This window comes from Triplophysa rosa, linkage group LG5 (genome assembly GCF_024868665.1).
Source record: "Triplophysa rosa linkage group LG5, Trosa_1v2, whole genome shotgun sequence".
Taxonomy (NCBI): Eukaryota; Metazoa; Chordata; class Actinopteri; order Cypriniformes; family Nemacheilidae; genus Triplophysa; species Triplophysa rosa.
The window spans coordinates 28113147-28118291 of record NC_079894.1 but is presented as its reverse complement, the minus strand read 5'-3'; the positions used below and the strand labels follow the sequence as shown (position 1 = coordinate 28118291).

Sequence of the window (5145 nt, the reverse complement as noted above, 5' to 3'; positions counted from 1 at the left end):
AAAAAATATAACTTAACACAATTAATACTTTTCAGAAGATCGCATGACATTACCTTCTTCTGCGTTGCTGCCACCTCTCCCATGCAGACACTGGCACTGTACCTGTTAGGACCGCCATAAATCTAGGGTTCAAAAGGAGGCACGTAACAGAATAAAAATGGTGTTGTGTGTGTGTGTCAGCTGCAAGATTTAAGATCACTCAATTTAAAAAAAAGATCTGAAAAAACTCAAATGTCAAAGGAAGCAAAATAGTTATTTTATTAACAAAATTGTTGAAGGGTTTCAAGCTTCAAGAGGGGGGTTAAGCCAAAATAATAAACAAAAGACACTCTACCTAGTAGGGAAAGTAACTAACTAGACTAACACAATAAAAAAAAACCAAAATACAGGAAAATACCCTACGTTCCTTACTAACAGGAGAAAACAAGAACAAAATAAAATAAATTGGCACCCACCTTTCTACTAACCTTTTAACGTATGTGTTAACAAAAATAGATCAGTTTAGCAATGAATATAATAACAAACACAATTAATAAACTTTAGGGATATGGGCATTTTTCAATAATTTAATATTCGAATATTTGAGCTAATAAAAAACGAATATTCGTTTATTTAAATTAAATTAATAAAGACGTAATTTTTTACATTTTTCATAACGCACGAATATTATATCCTGCATATAGGTTTTTTAATGGTGAAAAGATTAGCAACATTTGATTTTTTTTAATACATAAATTTAAACATGCGCAAAGCGAAATCATACAAAAACCAGACATACAAAACTAAACGAACAAAACACAACGATATATGGTTATATTGTTTATTTTGTTTTACATGTTCTTGATAAGAAAAACAAACATATAGGTCTATTTTATTCTGTGAAAGTCTGTTCAACAAGTCGACGGTTAACAATAGCGGAGAAAACGCACTGCTGGTCTCTAACTCCCGGTAACAAAACCCAGATCTGACAAGAATATCTGGCTTTATTGTTTATAATGTTAAAAATAAATGAAAACAGCCTTACCTCCATGCCGAATGTTAATTGATCCTAAAAACAAAGACGGAGCCATTGTAGTGCTTGTTTATTACGTGACCGTCATCTGAGGAAGAATTACTAATCCTGTTGGTCACCAAAGCATATAAATATTGTTTTCTTTGTCGTTTCATGGTCTGTGTCTGTCTTGTTTAGCTTTACATTGCATTTGCATCAATAAATAAAATCAACTAAGGTAGCCTAAATATGGAATTGCAGCGCGTTTTAAAACAAACAAACAAACAAAACATCCGTGCGAATTTATTTACAGGCGAATGGTAAAAGGTACCAGTCTTATGCTAAGGCCAAACTTATTAATATCAGTTGCAGTGAAATGTACATTTTAATGTTTCAAGTTGTTGAAATCAGAATTAGCCTAATATATTTCTAACAACCGCTCTGAACAAGTTATGGAAATAAATAAATGAATCATTTAATATTAAGTTAGTATTCTTATTCCAACTCATATTTAAGTAATGTTAACGAATTTTGCGGCTCACATTTTTAAAACATTTTAATATGGTGATGTGGGCCGAGCATAAAATGCGATCCGAGCATCCGGTGTGTAAACTTAAAATATTTAAACTAGCTTACGATCTGAACAAAGATTTAGGAACATATGATTTTTTTATATTTTCTGTATATTATAAATTCATTACAGATGAAGGGAAGAAGTGTTAAATAAGACGTGACAACTCTAGGGTCTTCTGCAGAGGTAACTTAACCCTGTGGTGACGCAGTTTTTATTCTTATGAAAAATACGAATATTCAAATAGAATTTTTATTCGAATAGTTATTGCGGAACCAGTATTTGAACATTCGTGCACCTCGCTAGTTAAGAGCCTCGCTAAAACCAGACAAAGTGAACATGTTGGTTTTCCTCGCACAAAACACTAAGAACTTGCCGATTCACTAAAGCGGCCCAGTAGTTGTACAACAGCCGAACACTTACTACAGGCTAGCCCGATATTCCCTTTTTGTGCTGCGCTTTGAAAAATGTTGTTTTTATAAATGTAGCCTAATTTATGAGGGGCCGTGTAGGCCTTAATTATTGAAACGACTCTTACAAACACTAGTGAAATAAAACCTTCGATCGAACTTAGTGAAATTCATTCATATGTATTACTGAAACGACTCTTACAAACACTAGTGAAATAAAACCTTCGATCGAACTTAGTGAAATTCATTCATACGTATTACTGAAACGACTCTTACAAACACTAGTGAAATAAAACCATCGATCGAACTTAGTGAAATTCATTCATACGTATTACTGAAACGACTNCAGTGAAATTGTGACAATAAAAACTTTTCTAAAGAAAAAAATCTGTTCTTATCAGTTTAATATCTGATACGTCCCCTATATGGGGACCATATATTAAAAGGATTTTTGAAGCGCGGAGATGGAAGCGGGGCTTGCTCCGCCCACTCCACGCATCGACCTGGTATTGCAGTGTCTCCAGGAACGGTGCACTCCCCTTTCAAGGATCAAAACCGTGTGTTGAAAAGAAGCGTTCAGGAAACCCGAAGTCTACTATGTCACGTGATTTTCTTTTTCGGAAACTTTACGTAGGCTAATAGAAGCGCGCGCGCATGCCTATTTGCTTGTGAATGTGTATAGCCCTACGTGTAGGCTATGCGGAAAGTTGTGTGTTGAAGAGCGAAGTTCCTATTAGAGATGCTTGCACCTGGCTTACATGGTCTAGTGAGCGAGCGAGAGAGAGAGAGAGAAAAGGTTTCCATAACATACATAATTAGAAACTTTGTAAATAAATTGAACTGTGTCCAAATACCCGTGTGTTTTCTCTTGTTGTTGATGTGCTGTGCAATGGAGCCCCAGTGGCCTAATGGATAAGGCACTGGCCTCCTAAGCCAGGGATTGTGGGTTCGAATCCCATCTGGGGTGTGTTTCAACAGAGTGGCGCAGCGGAAGCGTGCTGGGCCCATAACCCAGAGGTCGATGGATCGAAACCATCCTCTGCTAACCTCTTTTAATGATAAACTGTTTCAGAGGAAACTGTGCCAAAACATTTGCCCTTCCACAATGGGTAACAAAGAAGAATATAAAAAAATACTAGAAAAAGCAGCAGGATTTACCTGCCTCGTGGCAAATTAAAGGCACCTGAGCGCTGCGCCCATAACGCAGAAGTTGGTGGGTCAAAACAATCCTACGCTAATTAATGTTTCTTTGTGAATATCTTATAAATAATTTGTAGTACTCTCCGCTCAGGCTCAGGAACAATGCTGACATGAATGTTTAAGCTTTGTAAATAGGTTGCACTGTGGACAAATGTTAGCGTGCTGTCTTCCATCCAAATACAGCAGATCTTTCATTGGTCATAGGCCAGCCAATAGAGCCCCAGAGGCCTAATGAAAAAGCCACTGACCTCCTATGTCAGGGATTGTGACTTTAAGTCCCGCCGTCTGTGTGTCACAGCAGAGTGGTGCAGCGGAAGCGTGCTGGGCCCAAAACCCAGAAGTTGATGGATTGAAACCATCCTCTGCTACTACCCGATGAATGAAAAACGTGTAATGCTCTCTCTCTCAGAGCAAGTCTGGTCAACGTGTCGGGATCGGTTTTACATTGAGTAACAAAAAAGAAATGAAAAACATGCCTGGAAAAACCGCAGGCTTTGATTACCTGATTGCAAACTTAAGGCACCTGAGAGCTGGGCTCAAAACCCAGAAGCAGATGGATCAGAGTTTTCTGATGCGGTCCGTGTTTCTCAGCGAATATTCCCAGCCTTTACTTGTAGTACTCTCGCTTCATGCTCAGAAACGCGTCAAAAACATAATTAGAAACTTTGTAAATAAATTGAACTGTGTCCAAATACCCGTGTGTTGTCTCTTGTTGTTGATGTGCAGAGCAAAGGAGCCCCAGTGGCCTAATGGATAAGGAACTGGCCTCCTAAGCCAGGGATTGTGGGTTCGAGTCCCATCTGGGGTGTGTTTCAGCAGAGTGGCGCAGAGGAAGCGTGCTGGGCCCATAACCCAGAGGTCGATGGATCGAAACCATCCTCTGCTAACCTCTTTTAATGATCAACTGTTTCAGAGGAAACTGTGCCAAAACATATGCCCTTCCACAATGGGTAACAAAGAAGAATATAAAAAAATACTAGAAAAAGCAGCAGGATTTGACTGCCTCGTGGCAAATTAAAGGCACCCGAGCGCTGCGCCCATAACGCAGAAGTTGGTGGGTCAAAACAATCCTACGCTAATTAATGTTTCTTTGTGAATATCTTATAAAAAAATTGTAGTACTCTCCACTCAGGCTCAGGAACAATGCTGACATGAATGTTTAAGCTTTGTAAATAGGTTGAACTGTGGACAAATGTTAGCGTGCTGTCTACCAGCCAAATACAGCAGATTTTTCATTGGTCATAGGCCAGCCAATAGAGCCCCAGAGGCCTAATGAAAAAGCCACTTTAAGTCCCACCATCTGTATGTCACAGCAGAGTGGCGCAGCGGAAGCGTGCTGGGCTCATAACCCAGAGGTCGATGGATCGAAACCATCCTCTGCTACAACCCGCTGAATGAAAAACGTGTAATGCTCACTCTCGGAGCAAGTCTGGTCAACGTGTCGGGATCGGTTTTACAATGAGTAAAAAAAGAAAGGAAAAACAGCAGGCTTTGATTGCCTGATTGCAAACTTAATCCCGTCTGGGGTGTGTTTCAGCAGAGTGGCGCAGCGGAAGCGTGCTAGGCCCATAACCCAGAGGTCGATGGATAGAAACCATCCTCTGCTAAACTCTTTTAATGATCAACTGTTTCAGAGGAAACTGTGCCAAAACATTTGCCCTTCCACAATGGGTAACAAAGAAGAATATAAAAAATACCAGAAAAAGCAGCAGGATTTCACTGCCTAGTGGCAAATTAAAGGCACCTGATCGCTGTGCCCATAACGCAGAAGTTGGTGGGTCAAAACAATCCTACGCTAATTAATGTTTCCATGTGAATATTTGATAAAAAATTTGTAGTACTCTCCGCTCAGGCTCAGGAACAATGCTGACATGAATGTTTAAGCTTTGTAAATAGGTTGCACTGTGGACAAATGTTAGCATTAGCATTTAACATGTTGCTGTTTAGGAGAGCTCCTAATCCTTCCCTGATAG

At 39.3% G+C, this 5145-nt stretch overlaps 4 non-coding genes and 1 pseudogene across 4 annotated transcripts; all 5 read left to right on the top strand.

Moving 5' to 3' along the window:
- Window positions 1-2337: 2337 nt before the first annotated feature.
- On the top strand, window positions 2338-2512 carry LOC130555160 (U2 spliceosomal RNA; annotated as a pseudogene).
- A 354-nt stretch (window positions 2513-2866) lies between these two features.
- trnar-ccu (transfer RNA arginine (anticodon CCU)) lies at window positions 2867-2939 on the top strand. Its single transcript has one exon. It is a non-coding gene; the product is annotated as a tRNA-Arg (tRNA).
- A 968-nt stretch (window positions 2940-3907) lies between these two features.
- On the top strand, window positions 3908-3980 carry trnar-ccu (transfer RNA arginine (anticodon CCU)). The gene has a single exon. It is a non-coding gene; the product is annotated as a tRNA-Arg (tRNA).
- A 6-nt stretch (window positions 3981-3986) lies between these two features.
- On the top strand, window positions 3987-4058 carry trnam-cau (transfer RNA methionine (anticodon CAU)). Its single transcript has one exon. It is a non-coding gene; the product is annotated as a tRNA-Met (tRNA).
- A 425-nt stretch (window positions 4059-4483) lies between these two features.
- trnam-cau (transfer RNA methionine (anticodon CAU)) lies at window positions 4484-4555 on the top strand. Its single transcript has one exon. It is a non-coding gene; the product is annotated as a tRNA-Met (tRNA).
- Window positions 4556-5145: the final 590 nt, after the last annotated feature.